The sequence below is a fragment of the Lissotriton vulgaris genome, chromosome 9, assembly GCF_964263255.1.
Source record: "Lissotriton vulgaris chromosome 9, aLisVul1.2, whole genome shotgun sequence".
In the NCBI taxonomy this organism is placed as follows: domain Eukaryota; kingdom Metazoa; phylum Chordata; class Amphibia; order Caudata; family Salamandridae; genus Lissotriton; species Lissotriton vulgaris.
Genome location: NC_141697.1, coordinates 297,068,917 through 297,089,021, shown reverse-complemented (window position 1 = coordinate 297,089,021; position 20,105 = coordinate 297,068,917).

Here is a 20,105-nt window from a genome sequence, read left to right as displayed (position 1 = left end):
TTAAACAAAAAGAGCTACATACATGCCCAAGATTACAGGCTCCATGGGGTGGGATGGGAGTGGGGGGGGGGGGGGGGAAGGCGGTAACTGAAAAGTTGTTAACCACATACATTCAGTGGTAGAAGTGGGCGGGGACAGAAGGGCACGGCGTGCCCCTACTTCTAAAAATTATTCCAGTTCTTTCCCCTACTTCTTACTTTCAAAAAAGCATCCAGGGACAGCAAGAATAGTCCTCCTTAAAAACAATCACTTATTTTTTTCTTTCTGCTTCCAGGGGCTGCTCATACTTCTCTGTGAACTCCAGAGGCTGCAGCAGCCCCTCCCTGAGCTCGCACAGACTGAGGGCAGGCCCATTGTCATTCCGATTGAGGCCGATTAGCCCCTTTCGAATGACAATGTACCAGCCGTGCTCACTTAAAACTTGGCTCTGACACATAATGTCTGCTCTTACCGGAGAATTAGCGCCATGATACCTTCGAGTGAAAGTGCACTCTATAATTTTCAGGACTGTAACCATATTTAATGACTACCAATGGGAAAATACGTGCCTACTTCCACTCTTGTTTAGAAAGGTATGTTTTTCCCACAATTACTTGGCACCTTTGTGAGTTTAAAGTTCCCTTTCAAACTCCCCCTAGAAGATCTAGTAGTGAAGCGAGCATCTGCTTCTGTTAGTCAGTAGAAGACTTGTGAACCTGAAAATTGTGGTGGTAGAGCGACAGGACCCCCTTTTGCCCTCTGTGGCTGTCCAGGAAAGCATCATTTCTGCAACAGCAGGAATGAGTGGCAGCAGGTTGTAATTCCTGTTCACTCTTTGACTCCGGGCAGAGACCTCTTGCAAATGTTTGGCATCTTTTGGCACCTGTTACACAATGACAAAAGCGCGAGGTTCTGGGGCACTTTGATAAGAAGAAAGCCTACTTGTACTACACAAAAACATAGAATTATTGCAGAAACAGCCTGGAGTGGCAGGATGATAGAAAAGCAAAGGGGAAGCATCCCTGATATACCTTTCAGTAGATACTGTGCAGAGCAGTGACGGGACAGAAGAGGCAACAGGAAAGGAGAAGTAATAGGGCAGGAGAGGTGACCGGAGCAGGAGAAGTGATGGGCAGGAGAGGTGACAGGAAAGGAGAGGTGACGGGAAAGGAGAGGTGACAGGGCAGGAGAGGTGATGGGGCAGGAGAAGTGAAGGGGCAGGAGCAGTGATAAGGCAAGGGCAGGAGTGGAAAATGGCAGGAGCAGTGAACGGACAGGAGCAGTGAATGGGGCAGCAGCAGTGAACGGGGCAGGAGCAGTGAACAGGGCAGGAGCAGTGAACAGGGCAGAAGTGATGGGGCAAGAGAAGTGATGGGTCAGAAGAAGTGACAGGGCAGGAGAGGTGACAGGACAGGAAAGGTGACAGGGCAGGAGAGGTGACAGGAAAGGAGAGGTGACGGGGCAGGACAAGAGATGGGGCAGGAGAAGTGAAGGAGCAGGAGCGGTGATTAGGCATGGGCAGGAGCAGTGAACGGATAAGAGAAGTGAACTGGGCAGGAGAAGTGATGGGACAGGATAAGTGATGGGGCTGGAGCGGTGATTGGGCAGGAGTGCTGACCGGGCAGGAGCAGTGAACGGGCAGGAGCGGTGACGGGGCCGGAAAAGTGACGGGTCAGGAAATATGATGAGGCAGGAAAATTGACAGGCCAGGAGCAGTGACGGGGCAGGAGAGGCAACAGGAAAGGAAAGGTGACTGGGCAGGAGAGGTGATGGGGCAGGAGAGGTGACGGGGCAGGAGAAGTGATGAAGCAGATAAGTGATGGGGCAGGGGCGGTCATTAGGCATGAGCAAGAGCGGTAACCGGACAGGAGCGGTGAACGGACAGGAGCAGTAAACGGGGCAGGGGCAGTGAACAGGGCAGGAGAAGTGACGAGCAGGAGAAGTGAAGCGCCAGGAGAAGTGACGGGGCAGGAGAAGGGAGGGGGTCGGGGAATTGACGAAGCAGGAGTGTTGATCGAGCATGAGCAGGAGTACTGACTGGACAGGAGCAGTGAAAGGGCAGGAGCAGGCATTTCCCAGGGCGACTGGAAGGGTAGGGGGCTAGTTTAGTTTGGGGACCGGTTTTGTACAAGTGCAGGAGTTTTAAAAACACTACAAAGTTCTTCGTATATTCAACAGGTTTCGGTCAACAATACAAGTGCCAAGATAACTCTGGTGATCAATGTACCTGCTGGAGAGAGATGGGAGCATGTTTTGTCAAGTGGCTGTTTTACTCATCTAAGGTAGCGCAGAGGGGTAATATGCCTGCTGCAAAGAACATGTACCATGCATATCAAAGAGCAATATTTTATGTGCATAGTTCATTGGGTACTGCTTTTGTTCACTTCCCGAATGAAAGGACACTTGAATACATATGGCCTGGCAGTTCGGGCTGGACTGTTCACATTGGGTGCAGGATCAAGACTGATTTGCAAATGGCTGGGTCCAAACTGGAATGTCATGGTGGGCAGAAAACGATGGATTTAAGCCCAGGTATGCTCAGACGTGAGTCCTGTGCTCTCCATGCCACTGGAATCAAGCTAGCCTGTCTGATGAGGGCTGAAAGCCCAAAACCCATCCCAGCATGCTTGTTTCCAGTCCAGGGAGGTTCTGGCCTGGCAGTTCGGGCTGGACTGTTCCCATGTTGCACAGAGTCAAGACTGATTTGCATATGGCTTGGGCCAGACTGGAATGGCGAGCAAAGAAACGATGGATTTAGGCCCAGATCTTTGTACTGGGGTGAATGTATGACATTGTTCTGCATTCTGTCCACTACTTATTATTTTTGCTATATTATAATTGAGCTGCTACTTGGCTGACATGAATGTGAAGGAACCTTTGTGGGTTTCCATGAGTCTAGATTCTCCTGCAGAGTCCCTTTCTCTTCTGAGCCCTGCTTAACACATGTGTACAGAGGGAGCCCAGTATTCATGACCTCAATGTTTGAGACAAAAAATAATCATGGATTTCTGAACAATGAGAGTGAAAGCATTAAGGTAACATGTTGTTCCTGCTTATATTTCGCAAGCTTTACATAAACCTGTATTCCCTATGAGTGTTTGCTTTTTCGTGAATTAAACCTCAAATAAACATGTTTATCCATTGTTTGAATTAAATAACGTTATAAGCTGTAACTGGTCAGTGAAATGCTAAACGTACTAAAAATTGGTATGTTTTGCTAATTCTAGCCACACCACTGACTCCGCCCACTGATTCAATCTTCGGTTATTTGGCCCCCTGATCTCCACCCACAGTTCCCCTACTTTTTTTTCCCACTTCGACCACTGCATACATTCAATCCAAATCCATGTACACTGAGCACCTATGTAGAACTCCTCGCGGGCGCAGAGGTGCTGCTTTAATTATGCATTAGTATTCCTGACTGTCTACATTTTATTCAAAAAGAAATGCGCATACTTAAGCGAAGGAGCGGAATGATTAATCGAGGCCTGACCAGGCCGAGCAACATTAAACTGTCCTGTCTCCTTCACCTGCTCTTCTCTCGCGCCGATTAACCTTTGAGTTTATGAGTATTTCTTGCACTTGCTTCAGATAAAGTATTTTATTAGTTCTTACCTCCCAGGCAACTCAGATTAAAAACTTATCAAGTCAGGAGCGAGATAGAGTGCCCCGTAATGGCTGAGAACTCTGAAAATGATATCGCTCTTTCTTTCCCTCGCTCCCCCTCCGCCATTATCAGAGCATCCTTCAAGCACAGCAGGCTGAAGCATGGCAGGTGGAGGCACGACAGCTTTGTTAAGGTCACATTCCATCCCTGCCTACATAATTCATGACTTAATCGATGCGCGGGCCCACCTTTCGACAGCCTGCAGGGCTCGCCGCGGCAGAATATTTGGAAAGATGGCCTGGCTCCAACTGCTCCAATTTTCCACACAAAATGCCTGAATGCTGAAACGTTTTAGGTCTGGTGTTTGCCAAATATTTTTGCCTTAACTAAATGTATATGTCCATAGAAACATATTCATTTTTCGTGTATTCTCGACTTCTCACGATATATTGCTATTTTTCACCAGTATTCTAAACCTTGTTGAGTTCAGGAAAACTGCAGGTTAGAGTCAGGTAGCAGGCAGGGAAAATAGCGCTGTGTGTGCGCCTGTGGAAAGACACACCAGCACCCGTGGGACAGGCCATTAGAACCTTATTGCCAATTTATTGCTAGCCCTTAATAATGTGCGGAGCGGAGGGCGCTCAAGCCACTCACTGGGCTGCCATACTTATATATGAATGGATTTCTCTTGTCCCTTAGCTTTAATTTTTGCGTTCTGGGCCAGTGGGGAATACATTGTTCCAGGAGATTTATAGTGTATTAAAATTATAATTCCACGAGTGAGAAATGAGTCAATGTTTTTTGTCATCAAATAATAAGACATCTGTTATCACTGAGACTGCAAATGTCTCAATGCGCTTTTGACAAAGCCAGTAGGTCTGGCATTGCCTGCAAACCTTTTGGCTTTGTTAGAGCTTGCTGTATTTTGTCATTGTTTTTGTATAAATTATTGTTTAGGGAACTGTGGGGCATATTACCAAGCAATAGCGATAATTATCGCTATTGCTTGGTTAGAGACAAGAATTTACCGCTAAGCTGCGGCGATTTTTATCGCAAATAAACCTTGGTATTACCAAGGTTTATCCCAAATGCGAAAAAAATCGGCCGCAATGCATGAATATCGCTGAAAAGTCGGCCATATTCATGCATTACCGAGCTAATGCTCTTAGCCATGTTATCCACCTCCCATTGGATAACATGGCTAAGAACTGCTTAGGGCAGGTGTTAGCTTTTGGAGATATTCGCGCTTAGCGCAAATATCTCCAAAAGTTGGTAATAGGAGATAGCGATGTTAGCGACTGTTTCCAGTCGCTAACATCTTGGCACGCCCACTTTGCATGTCATTAGTAATAAATATCCCTGATATGCAAAGTGGAGCCCAAGATGGTCACTATCTCCTACTAGCTGTCGCTAACTGGTGTTAGCGACAGCTAGGTAATAGGGAGATAATTTTATCTCCGCTTTCTTGGCTTTTAAAGCCAAAAAAGCGGAGATAAACCCCCTTGATAATATGCCCCTGTCTCCCTTGTCAATGCAAAAAAAACAAGTTTAAATGCAAAAATTCTTTGTTTAAAAAGAACCTATTGCTTTATTCGCCGCTGCTAACACTGAAGAAATGTTTGTGTATGGATGAGCTCCTTGTGAAACGGTAAAATGTCAATACTCACAGTGAAGTCAGACAATGGCTGAATTGAGCAGCAACTGCCTCAGGCTGTATGCTGTACTGGGCAGAAGAAAATGTGAATGACAGACCTATGGATGAAAAGAGCTGCCTGAAAGTATTTTTAAATAAGTATGCTGTGCATATATAGGTTTATGGGATCTTTACATTAAAGACATAGGGGCATATGTACAAGGGAAGTGGCGGAGCATGTCGTTAGCCTCCTTGAGTAATGACATGTTCCACCACTTCTTAAACACAGGGATGCACCATGTTTACAAGAAAATGGTGCAGCCCTGCGTTCCCCCAAGCGCCAACTCAGGTACCTTTGCGCCATAGTGCAAGAGTGTCTGCATGCAGGAGAAGATTGTTTATGTGCAGGAAGGTCCCCCTTCCTGCACATAAACAATCTTTAAATGGCGTTTTGTAACTACTGGGTGTGCTTCTTAATGCAGCACACACAGAAGATGCAAAACAGCATTTTTATAAATTATTGTTTATGTGCAGGAAGGTGGACCTTCCTGTACATAAACAATCATTGGTGTATTGCTGTTTTCATGTGTGCTGCACAATGCAGCACGCATGAAAACTGCAAAACAAGGAAAAAATAAACATTTCTCCATGCTTCACCAGGTTAAGACCAGGTTTTCCCTGGATTAACACTGCCCTGTAAATAAGGCAAAGCCCCTATCACCACAGGAAAGTGAAGTTCTCATTGCAATAGGGGCTGGTACATATGCCCCATAGTTTGTTCAGTGTTATTCAGCCGATTGGCTATCCACTAGAGATAGAAGACAAAAAGAAAAGGCAGAAAAATTAGAGATTCAAGAAAGGAAGAAGCTAATTTAAATGAATTCAAGACTGGGATGTCATGAATTGGAGCAATTGTATAGACCACTCATGATAACATTATTAACACACTGTTAGAAACAGGGTTTCTAGTTGGTAATGGTTTGCACCCTGTCAAAGTAGGACTCTCACTCAAGTCAGGGTAAGGGAGTCAAACAGCTAACATGACCCCTGCTCACCCCTTGTTAGCTTGGCACGAGCAGTCAAGCTTATCTCAGAATGAGTAAATATTACAATTTATAAATTTGATAACAGTGCCCCAAAGGAAAGGAGTGAAATAGCGTGATGCTGTGAAATGGAAAGAAAGATTGAGAAATGATAATAGTCGTGACAAATAAGTATATCCAATTTCATTAAGAATTAAACACAATAATCGGCTTCAGATCCCTGAGCCAAAGAAAGGGTTCATAACATATCCCATTATTTATAAAAATTGTCTATATTGACACTGGTATGTAAATATCCAAAGAAATGTGGGCGGTGTCAACTGAGGAAGAAAGGAGGTAGCCGTTGACGTTTCGACCCCACGCTACAGCAGTAGGCGTACTTGTGGCCTTACATCGGGGTCTTCATCAGGACAAGAGTGTAAACGGGGTGCACTATAATTTCTGTAGAAATGTAAATAATATAATATAAGTGAGAGATCCCATTTGAATATAGGGAAAAACGATAGTGAATATCAAAGACCGTAGTGAGCGGTAAAGTAACTGAATCAGAAATTACCATGGTACGTAGAGGTATTTTCATACGGTAATCAATTTGGGAAATCCACTTTACATTCATCAAAATCTAGAAAATGAACAATCATTAGCTAAGTGCTGTTATTTCATATCTTAATCAGGAAAATACTATTATATAGCATCTCTCTATCAGTAAATGATAGCTCTTATCAACATTAAAACACACACACACACGCTCCTGCGCAGACCAGGAGAAACCAAGATTCTATCGCAACCAATACTTATGGTCATGAATGTCATACTGAGTATGAAAAATTATACAGAGTGCAATGCACCAGACTACAATGAGTGCGCCTTTATGATGGTATTAATCAGCAAATGATGAGGCTCAAACCAGGAAATACATCGGACCCTGTCGGTTAAAAACAAATTCCCTGTCTCTAATTATAGTGGACGTATATAGCAATAAATCTCATGTGGCATTCGTCATAAGTCAAAATCTAATAGAGCTATCATGTAGCATTCATCATATAATTAGAAGACATACCTGCAGGTGAAGCACAAGAAGGGTCTAATAGTCTCAGCGTATTGTCAATCAATGATAGGTAAACGAAAAACGAAACAACCCCCCGACCTACGGAAAATAAGAAACAAGGACTGTGTGGCTCGGGTCTTATTATCTAAAAACTTTAGACATTACCATCGTTATGGCACGCTTTGTAACCACATACCTAATCGGGTCACTTGGAATGCGTCGTTCGCATCAACGGTATCTGTAAACAGGAAAAAGGGGCTATCAGTGTTAAGGAACCCCGGGCCTCAGTAAGAATAATGTAGCATTCTAAACCGTGTCTCACCTAATACCGGCGTGGATTTCTACAAAACGGGAAAGGTAGCCTCTCGGTGCTTGCATTCGAAGCCGAGTGAGCATACTGCCGATATAAAGAAGGGACTACCCGTATGTTGTTTCTGGGTTGTTACCATGGGCAACAGCAAAAGGCACATTAGTATTCACCGATACAAAGAAGGGACTACCCGCAGGATGCTTCCAGGTCGTTTCTAAGGGCAACGGTGTAAACCGTGGATTATCATTATATCTATAGCCCTGGTTCCAAGTTGTTAAAAGCTTTGATGAGATCCGTTTGAGCCGATAGAGCGGACTTATTAACACAGCAGCATGGCCACTTGCAAAATAACACGAACGATCAAGGGAACAGAGGTTGGCCCTCACAATGTATCGTTGTAAAATTAGTATTATAGAGAACAGTGTTCAACAGATAATGGTGATCATGATTTGCAGAGATACACAGAGGGAGGTTGCCACGCACCTCTCACACAGGAGGGTGAGGTAGCAGTATAAGTCATGTTAAAAGAACTTTTAATTATCGATCATTTAAAAACAAACCTAGAGAATTATGAAAATACTCTTTACAGGCTTATCAGAAAATATTCAAAGGGACAACTTCTATTACAGAAGGAAATGGTCAGTGTAACAAGGAACACATTACCTAAGGTTGAATTATCGATGATTAGATCTGAGTCTTGCACAAAACGGTAAAATAGCAGTGCACATCATGTTAATAGACATAGCCTAGAAAAAGGTGAGGTCACTCATTATAGACGTGTCAAAATTACTCAAAAGAACAGTTTCTATTACTAGAGAAAATATTCAGTGTATCCAAGGACACATTGTTTGATAGATGATTAGGTCTAGTATTGCCAAATCCACAATACAGTAATCCAATTATACAGATGCACCTCTCAAACATGAGGGTGAAGATCTTACAGTCACGTTCTCAATGGCCAAATCTGGCTAACTGTGCATGACTACTTTCAGCCTCATTTAGTCCATTACGGATGGTATCTAAAGTTGTCATCCATTTTGATTCTCTCAGAGTGAGGATCTGTGTGATATCGCCCCCTCTGGGTCCCAGGTTAATCTTCTCTAGGACTACCCACTGCAAAGTATCTGGAGTGTGGCCTTTCCTAGTGCAATGATCTACCAAGGGGGCCCCCTGTACTCCACATCTAATCCGGCTGCCATGCTGTAATATGTGGGCCTTAACTTTTTTTGAGTTTGGCCTACATATGCCAAATCACATGGGCATTTGATCCAATAAATTACGTTAGACGTATTGCAGTTAGTATGGGATTTGAGTGTATAGGTCCTCCTCTGTATGTCAAATCTTTTGTCTGGATCGTTGTGTCGCATGCTGCACAGGAGCCACATCTAGTGTGACCCACAATCGGTGGGAGGTGCCATAATGATTGAATTGTAGGGTTCTTTGGTATGGGTAAGAATGATTGTACCACTTGATCTTTAATATTGCGTGCTCTTTTAAAAGAGTGCAAGGGTAAAGCATTCTGTCCAATGTCATCTGCCACTAAATTCCAGTGATGATTGATAATTTTCTTGATGTCATTGCTGTGGGTGGAGAATGTGGCAACACATATAATGCGTTCCATGGCAGAGTCCTCTTTCGATTCAGGATTCAAGAGACTTTCCTGGGGGCTATACCAAGCCCTTTTCCGAGCACATTTGACTAAACATGCTGGGTACCTACGTGCTAATAAGCGACTTAAGAGATCTTGTGACTCAGTCATGTAATTCTCTTTACAGGAGCAATTGCGTCGGATTCTGAAGAATTGGCCAACAGGAAGGTTGTCACGTAAACCCCTCGGATGGTGGCTGTTGTACTCTAATAGGGAGTTTCGTTCTGATGGTTTACGATATAAGTTTGTTTCCAACAGGTTAGTCTCAGGATTGACATAGATCGTGATATCCAAAAAGGGGATGCTTTCATTGCTGGCTTCCAGAGTGAACTGAATGTCTGTGCTGTTGGTGTTGAGCCAAGTGTTGAACAATGTGAGGTCTTCTTTAGTGCCATCCCAAATGCACAGCACGTCATCTATGTAGCGGACCCACATAGCCATGTGGTGTCCGAATGGATTGGTATTATTGAAGATGAATTTGTTCTCATAGTTATCCATGTATAGCACTGCCAGATTGGGGGCAAAAGTAGCCCACATCGCTACTCCTTTCGTTTGAAGGAAAAAATCTTGTTGGAACATGAAGAAATTACTCATCATCGCAATTTTCAAAAGTTCTAAGATGAAGTAGGTCGGAACTGGAACTGGTGCAGTCCTGGTGTCTAAGGCCTTTTCCATTACCGCAATAGCGTCCATTTGAGGGACACTAGTATACAGTGACACAATGTCACATGTTACTAATAACTGGGTATTAGGATTAAATGGTCTTTGATCAATCAGATTAATGACTTGGGTGGTATCGTGGAGGTACGCCCTGGTTTTGATGGTGAGGGGTTTTAGAAAGAAATCAATATACTGGCAGAGAGGTTCCAGCATGGATCCGCATCCAGACACAATTAGGCGTCCGGGAGGGTTGTCTAAGCCTTTATGCACCTTGGGCAAGGTGTAAATTGTCGCAAGGCGGGGATGACTCTGATTCAGGAATTTAAATTCTTGCTCAGACAAAAAACCTTCATCAAGGCCTTTTTGTGTTGTTTGTAAAATCACTGAGGCCAGGTCTTTCGAAGGGTCACTATTGATCTGCTTGTTGCTAATTCCATCTCTTAATTGTCTGTAAATTTTGTTTTTATAGGAGGTAGTATCCAGGATCACCAGAATGCAGGCAGAGGGCGTGCACAGAAGCAAGTAACATTCCGCCCAGAAACCCATGGGGAAATTTCCACGAGGAGAAATACCTATCGGTGGTGACTACAGTACCAGTAATGACTAAAACTGTCAATAACCCGATAGTAAATATCTCCAAACACAAGTTATCCGAAGAAGAACAAAAGGTGTTAAGCAAAGGACTCTCCTATGTTCCAACCACTCCCCCTAACAGGTTCCAATTGAAAACAGAACTATATAACTTTTTCAGAAAGATCCGTTTAAGATACTTTTTCAGACATTCGACTGCCCAACTAAGATCATCTGTGACTGGATTGAGGGAACCATCTAATTTCTTTCCACCATCTTACGCCATGAGCCACAAAATCCTCACTTTTGAAGATCTGGTCATCCAAGATGTAGAAAACGCTGTTAATAAACCTAAATACATCAGGTTTAACTTGAGTAAAAATCAAAAGATGGCATTAAAAGGTTTGAAGGAGAATGCTGAAATAGTTATCAAGCCCGCCGACAAGGGCGGGGCAATTGTGATCCAGGATTCTGCCTCCTATAAAAACGAAATTTACAGACAATTAAGAGATGGAATTAGCTACAAGCAGATCAATAGTGACCCTTCGAAAGACCTGGCCTCAGTGATTTTACAAACAACACAAAACGGCCTTGATGAAGGTTTTTTGTGTGAGCAAGAATTTAAATTCCTGAATCAGAGTCATCTCCGCCTTCCGACAATTTACACCTTGCCCAAGGTGCATAGAGTCTTAGACAACCCTCCCGGATGCCCAATTGTGTCTGGATGCGGATCCATGCTGGAACCTCTCTGCCAGTATATTGATTTCTTTCTAAAACCCCTCACCATCAAAACCAGGGCGTACCTCCGCGATACCACCCAAGTCATTAATCTGATTGATCAAAGACCATTTAATCCTAATACCCAGTTATTAGTAACATGTGACATTGTGTCACTGTATACTAGCATCCCTCAAATGAACGCTATTGCGGTAATGGAAAAGGCCTTAGACACCAGGACTGCACCAGTTCCAGTTCCGACCTACTTCATCTTAGAACTTTTGAAAATTGCGATGATGAGTAATTTCTTCATGTTCCAACAAGATGTTTTCCTTCAAACGAAAGGAGTAGTGATGGGGGCTACTTTTGCCTCCAATCTGGCAGTGCTATACATGGATAACTATGAGAACAAATTCATCTTCAATAATACCAATCCATTCGGACACCACATGGCTATGTGGGTCCGCTACATAGATGACGTGCTGTGCATTTGGGATGGCACTAAAGAAGACCTCACATTGTTCCACACTTGGCTCAACACCAACAGCACAGACATTCAGTTCACTCTGGAAGCCAGCAATGAAAGGATCCCCTTTTTGGATATCACGATCTATGTCAATCCTGAGACTAACCTGTTGGAAACAATCTTATTTCATAAACCATCAGAACAAAACTCCCTGATAGAGTACAACAGCCACCATCCGAGGGGTTTACGTGACAACCTTCCTGTTGGCCAATTCTTCAGAATCCGCCGCAATTGCTCCTGTAAAGAGAATTACATGACTGAGTCACAAGATCTCTCAAGTCGCTTATTAGCACGTGGGTACCCAGCACGTTTAGTCAAACGTGTTCGGAAAAGGGCTTGGTATAGCTCCCGAGAAAGTCTCTTGAATCCTGAATCGAAAGAGGACTCTGCCATGGAACGCATTATATGTGTTACCACATTCTGCGCCCGCAGCAATGACATCAAGAAAATTATCAATCAACACTGGAATTTAGTGGCAGATGACATTGGACAGAATGCTTTACCCTTGCACTCTTTTAAAAGTGCACGCAATATTAGAGATCAAGTGGTACAATCATTCTTACCCATACCAAAGAACCCTACAATTCAATCATTATGGCACCTCCCACCTATTGTGGGTCACACTAGATGTGGCTCCTGTGCAGCATGCGACACAACGATCCAGACAAAAGATTTGACATACAGAGGGAGGACCTATACACTCAAATCCCATACTAACTGCAATACGTCTAACGTAATTTATTGGATCAAATGCCCATGTGATTTGGCATATGTAGGCCAAACTCAACAAAATGTTAAGGCCCGCATATTACAGCATGGCAGCCGGATTAGATGTGGAGTACAGAGGGCCCCCTTGGTAGATCATTGCACTAGGAAAGGCCACACTCCAGATACTTTGCAGTGGGTAGTCCTAGAGAAGATTAACCTGGGACCCAGAGGGGGCGATATCACACAGATCCTCACTTTGAGAGAATCAAAATGGATGACAACTTTAGATACCATCCGTAATGGACTAAATGAGGCTGAAAGTAGTCATGCACAGTTGGCCAGATTTGGCCGTTGAGAATGTGACTGTAAGACCTTCACCCTCATGTTTGAGAGGTGCATCTGTATAATTGGACTACTGTTAAGCATGGGTGAATTTTGCGAATCTGGCGTTCGCGAATTTTGCGAATTTGCGAACTCGAAATCCGCAAAATCCGCGAATTCTCGCAAATTTGCGGATTTTTTTTGTGTGTTCGCAAGGGTTTCTGCCAGTTCGCGAGGATTTTGTACCAGTTCGCGATTGCGAACTTACTTGTCGGCACGCAATGGTCGTGACTATGTTGTTTCTACGTCTGGTTCATCATCACAGGTTCACAGCACCCTCTGTTTCAACACTGCCACCCTCTGTTTCACCCATGCCGCCCTCTGGTACATCAATGCCACCCTTTGGTTCATCATCATCTCTGTAGATTATGGGGGGAAAAAGCAAGCACACCTGCCCTGCTTCAACTGACATGAATTAATTTGGGGATGATTTATTAATGTGTCACTGTTTTAAAATTCCAGTCTGGCACCTGCTTTCTTATCTGTAATTTGCTCTCTGTTGCAGTGCAATTTTTTTTTCCAGGACCTTTGTGGCCTACTTGTAGCTATTCTATGATCCGGCTGTGAGGGTCAGAGCAGGGTCATACAATTGTTGCAACTAGCAACTGAACTCTGGAGGGGCCCCAGTCAGGAAGCACTACAGGGAATGGTTACTAATGATGAATTTGAACTTTTGCACCTGCTGCTGAGTGCTTTCAGTTTAGCAAAACTCGTTTTTCTGCAGAACAGCAAATGTAATGCCCCAAACAAACTTACTTGTGAAAGTTTATTTCTAAACCAAAAGTGATCCAAAGAAAGTCAAAAGGCCTCAAATCCAAAAAAGGGCGGGCAAATGTCAACCTGAGGAGTTATTCTGATAAAAATCATCATTTTCAGAAGGTCTATGCTGCTTGCTAGTGGATTTCTTGTGCAGAATTGCAAATTTTGTAATTTCGCGAGTGCGAGATTGTTGCTGCCCGCGGCACCTACATGTTCGCAATTGCGAACTTACACCGCACGCCGCAAAATTGTATCACCAAGAAAAAAAAATCTGCTGCGTGCGAATTTGCGGATTTTTGGTAAATTCGCGAGCGTTCGCGGATCGCGAATTTACCGAAAATCCGCAAAATCCGCGAGCGTAACGGATTTTCCGCCCACCCTTAATTACTGTATTGTGGATTTGGCAATACTAGACCTAATCATCTATCAAACAATGTGTCCTTGGATACACTGATTATTTTCTCTTGTAATAGAAACTGTTCTTTTGAGTAATTTTGACACGTCTATAATGAGTGACCGCACCTTTTTCTAGACTAGGTCTATTAACATGATGTGCACTGCTACTTTACCGTTTTGTGCAAGACTCAGATCTAATCATCGATAATTCAACCTTAGGTAATGTGTTCCTTGTTACACTGACCATTTCCTTCTGTAATAGAAGTTGTCCCTTTGAATATTTTCTGATAAGCCTGTAAAGAGTATTTTCATAATTCTCTAGGTTTGTTTTAAATGATCGATAATTAAAAGTTCTTTTAACATGACTTATACTGCTACCTCACCCTTCTGTATGAGAGGTGCATGGCAACCTTCCTCTGTGTATCTCTGCAAATCATGATCACCATTATCTGTTGAATGCTGTTCTGTATAATACTAATTTTACAACGATACATTGTGAGGGCCAACCTCTGTTCCCTTGATCGTTCGTGTTATTTTGCAAGTGGCCATGCTGCTGTGTTAATAAGTCCGCTCTATCGGCTCAAACAGATATCACCAAAGCTTTTAACAACTTGGAACCAGGGCTATAGATATGATGATAATCCACAGTTTACACCGTTGCCCTTAGAAACGACTTGGAAGCATCCTGCCGGTAGTCCCTTCTTTGTATCGGTGAATACTAATGTGGCTTTTGCTGTTGCCCATGGTAACAACCCGGAAACAACATACGGGTAGTTCCTTCTTTATATCGGCAGTATGCTCACTCGGCTTCGAATGCAAGCACTGAGAGGCTACCTTTCCCGTTTTGTAGAAATCCACGCCGGTATTAGGTGAGACACGGTTTAGAATGCTACATTATTCTTACTGAGGCCCGGGGTTCCTTAACACTGATAGCCCCTTTTTCCTGTTTACAGATACCGTTGATGCGAACGATGCATTCCAAGTGACCCGATTAGGTATGTCGTTACAAAGCGTGCCATAACGATGGTAATGTCTAAAGTTTTTAGATAATAAGACCCGAGCCACACAGCCCTTGTTTCTTATTTTCCGTAGGTCGGGGGGTTGTTTCGTTTTTCGTTTACCTATCATTGATTGACAATACGCTGAGACTATTAAACGCTTCTTGTGCTTCACCTGCAGGTATGTCTTCTAATTATATGATGAATGCTACATGATAGCTCTATTAGATTTTGACTTATGACGAATGCCACGTGAGATTTATTGCGATCTACGTCCACTATAATTAGAGACAGGGAATTTGTTTTTAACCGACAGGGTCCGATGTATTTCCTGGTTTGAGCCTCATCATAGAGTCATTTGCCGATTAATACCATCATAAAGGCGCACTCATTGTAGTCTGGTGCATTGCACTCTGTATAATTTTTCATACTCAGTATGACATTCATGACCATAAGTATTGGTTGCGATAGAATCTTGGTTTCTCCTGGTCCACGCAGGAGTGTGTGTGTGTGTTTTTAATGTTGATAAGAGCCATCATTTACTGATAGAGAGATGCTATATAATCGTATTTTCCTGATTAAGATATGAAATAACAGCACTTAGCTAATGATTGTTCATTTTCTAGATTTTGATGAATGTAAAGTGGATTTCCCTAATTGATTACAGTATGAAAATACCTCTACGTACCATGGTAATTTCTGATTCAGTTACTTTACCGCTCACTACGGTCTTTGATATTCACTATCGTTTTTCCCTAAATTCCAATGGGATCTCTCACTTATATTATATTATTTACATTTCTACAGAAATTATAGTGCACCCCGTTTACACTCTTGTCCTGATGAAGACCCCGATATAAGGCCACAAGTACGCCTACTGCTGTAGCGTGGGGTCGAAACGTCGACGGCTACCTCCTTTCTTCCTCAGTTGACACCGCCCGCATTTCTTTGTATATCTACATACCAGTGTCAAAATAGACAATTTTTATAAATAATGGGATATGTTATCAACCCTTTCTTTGGCTCAGGGATCTGAAGCCGATTATTGTGTTTAATTCTTCATGAAATTGGATATACTTATTTGTCACGACTATTATCATTTCTCAATCTTTCTTTCCTTTTCACAGCATCACGCTATTTCACTCCTTTCCTTTGGGGCACTGTTATCAAATTCATCAATTGTAATATTTACTCATTGTGATTAATTTACAGTGTGTTGATTGTCTTATTACTATTGCTTTAATAAATGTTAATAATGATTATGTAGTTCTCAGGGACCCTCATTTTGTACATTACATAGCACCCAGGTCCCTTGTGGATTTTCTTGGGTAAACCCCCCCTTTATTAATTAATAAGCTTATCTCAGAGGCAATTTGTAAAACATTTGTACATACACACAGTAACATAGTGAAAACACTGCAAATGGAGTCCACACCTGTTTAGACAAATGCTAAATAGCCAATATTTATCTGAATAAAACAAGACCAAAATGACTAAAATCCAACATACACAAATCGAGATATCACTTTTAAAAAGATTACTGTAAAAATATAGCTTGTAGAACAATAGCTCCAACCGGGGCTTTCTCAATGTCGTGACAGGTACTAATCCAACTATTAAAATCGCGGACTGGCTATGGAGTCACATGAACCCCCGGTAACAGTACATTGAAAATAAAGATGTTTCACGCCATTGGGGAGGTGAGGCGTCACTGGGCCAGTGCGGCATCAGTTACTTACTGCCACATGGAAGGTGAGGCTTTGGTTCCTTACAGGGGAGGTGAGACACCAGGGGAGGTGAAGCGTCCATTCCTTACTGTTGTAGGGGAGGTGAGACACCATCAGCAGCGATGTGCCGGTTTCTTACGACGGTGCGTTGTCTGAGTTTGGGAGATCAACCACATCAGTTATCTACTCCACGATGATGTGGTTGAGGCACTGGCATCGACAGGGGTCAGGGCTGTGGTGTAAGTCGGGCGGTGCATCATACTCTTTATGAGTGGTGCCAACTGCTCCTGTGCAGGCAGTGGCACAGCATCTCTTTGGATCTCTGTCATCAGTAGGCAGTTATAGTTAAGACCTAGTTTCCATAAGAAAAGGTTTTTTTGACTGGCCTATAACTGTGGCATCGTTTAACCAATCTTCATAAATTTGTTTTTAAAAAAGTGTAAAAATAGGTTCTGTGTGTCTTGGAAAGTTTGTGGGTGATCCTTGCTTTGGTAATGTTATTTCCCATAGGAACGTGCTATTGAAATTACAGCTCAAACCGCTGGACCAAATTACACCAAATTTGTCATAAAGATAGATGTTGTTACTCAGATTGTGCTTTTTGATATTTGGTGTAAATCCATTTGGTAATTTTTCATAAATTTAAGAAGAAAAAAATAGATGTATCTCCAGTTGTGAAGCCTTCGCGAAAAAAGACAAGCTCGTGCAGGGAAATGCACCGCTCTGATTGGCTGCCAACACTTCAACCAGGAAGTGTTGGAAGCCATCTTGGGACTGGCTTCATCAAATCCCACAAAAAAGTGAAAATAAAGAAAAGGCGGTAGGGTAGGAATACCCTGACTCCCAACCCATGGTGTTGGGGTCCCCTGGGACACTGCAATGGCATAAAAGCATTTGTTTTTAAAAACAAAATTGTTGCAAAATCGCGATATATGCAAGTTTGCTGAAAAAAGCGCGTGTGGGCTCTCGATGGAAGACGTGGTTAGTTAGGAGGAGGTGGAAGACAGTACTTGTTTTTTGGAGCTATAGGAGGAATTAAGAGCGAATGATGAGAAGATGCCAATTTGAAAGGTGAAGTAAAAAGTGGTCAGTATGGAGGGAATAGCAGTAGATATAGGTCCCAGGATATTAGCTCAAAGTTAAAAGGGTGGGCATGGGAGAACTGGGGGGCCAGGTAGTGAGCTGCTGATTGTAACTGTGCTCTAAAGGAAGAGATGGAGGGGAGGAGTGGACAGCACTGAAAAAAGAGGAAGGAAATGTTTACATCTTTCTGAAGTTCCCCACAAGTTAAATTCCGAATATTGTGGTTTGATTGTAAATTTACTAGGTATTGTGACCCTATACTGATCAAGAACAGACTATTAGCACCTTAAGCTTTGTCTACTTAATACAGCATTTAGATGTCCTCCTGTGAGATAACAATAGTCTATTTTTGCATTTGAAAGGGGATTTCATTGTGGTTCACATACTGTGAAGGGTGTTTTCTGGTCTCTGTTGTGATCACCACTAGTAAAATGGGAGTGAGAACTTTTGCTGAGAGGATCAGTTGTTATATCTCTTTGCTTTGGATAGTATTGGTCTTCATTTACTATGACAGAGTATTCCAGCCCTATTGATTGTGCTGGACCATAAATAACTGAATGATCACAAGTATTTTAATGATTACAAACAATATAGTTTAATTTTAAATTGGAAACCCAGTGTTTCTCAACAAGAACTTTCTTCTTCTTTTGGAATTTCTTGAGTTGAAAAATGTGTGAGATATAATCCTTCAAGAGGCTCATTATGATTTATGAGAATATCACTGGTAGTCTCTCCTGCTAGACCCTTAATTTCATGCAACTTTTCTTCAAATGGCGTCCAAGAGCTACCCCTTTTCAGCATTTCGATTATGGTGAATCTCTTAAATTATGACAATTGCATGATTATCTGCACAAAAAAATAAATCTAATTTTTTTCTATTAAATATCCACAACACATATCTTAAATCTGAACGATACTTAATTTCAAAATTACAAGACGGTGTGTTTGTCATGATATTTTTACAGGCTACAAAAGTATTTTTAGTTTTTGGATTCGAGTGCACACTTTTTGGCACCTCCCACCAGTCGACAAACGATGTCAACAACTACTGACTATGTAAATAATGCCTCGCCATCTTGAGCAAACATTAAAAGGTTGGTTCTCCACAACTGCGACAGCTTCGCACAGTTAGCACAGTTATCCAGAGAAGGATAAAAGCAATTCTCAATGTGCAAGTTATCAATTAGATATAAACTGTTTGAGCTGCACCTCTGCGTGGAGCACATCGCAGAGATGCGCAAAGGTCACAATGAAGATGCAAAACGCAGCCGCAAAATCTTTCTTTCTATTCCCCTGCTGGGCAAAGTGAGGTTGAAATGCCAGTGTGGTCCTGCTGCTTCCCGACAGCAGCAGATGGCAGGCGGCGCGCGCCTTGTGTTTACTTCCATTCTGTAAATTGCAGGTCACATCTGGCCTGGCCTCTGCTCTCTTTGAGCAGATGTGGGTTCAAGATCTTCTCTCATAGCGGTAAAGGAGACCGGAAGGTATTGAACCGCAGTGGACAGTGCAAGTAAACACCGTCAAGCCTGTACTTATAATAATAATAATACCAAAGCACATGTACCAGGTCCATGGTATTTTACAGTTCTTACTCACTTTCAAAAGACTTTCAAAGTAAGTTAAAACTTAATTTTAAAAAATATATATTTCAACGAGAAACTACTGCAGTGACAGTAACCAGATTTCAAACTGCAAAATAAGTGCATCCCAATTTTGAACGCCTTTTTTACCGCCTTTGCGGGGCAAAAATGACATTTTCAGTTTCCTTGTTTTGCGTTGTTACAGCAAAGTAAACTAGTTTGGCTTTAGCAGTTGTGGCGCGTGATGCCACAATCTTTGTTGGTGCCCTCCTTTTGACCTTCTTCTTAACGGATTCCCTTGCTACCACTAGTGTCGAGTGTCGTGCGACAATAGGCTCTTGCTTGCACTCGGAATTAGCCCCGGTAGCGCGTTCGGTGCTGAAAAATCAGCATAAAGGGCATCAAGTGGAGCCCATAAGGCGCAGCTACCGCTTTCCGGCCTCGGATGGTCGTCCTACCTTGTGTAGCCCCTCGTTCACATTTATTTATTTTATAGTACTACTCATCCAAATGTAGAGTGTAAGAGCACTTTACATCGCAGGCATGTAAAACCAGAGCCCATGAGTCATTCAAATGTGTGAATCAATGTATAGCAAGGCTTACTTGAGACAGTGAGGACTACACGGTGTAGGAGTCACACACCATCCATACTGATAGGCATCATGAGTTAAGAGTGCTTGGTCTGGAGAAACGAAGGGGCAGAATAACTACGATTTTATGTTGCCAGCATGC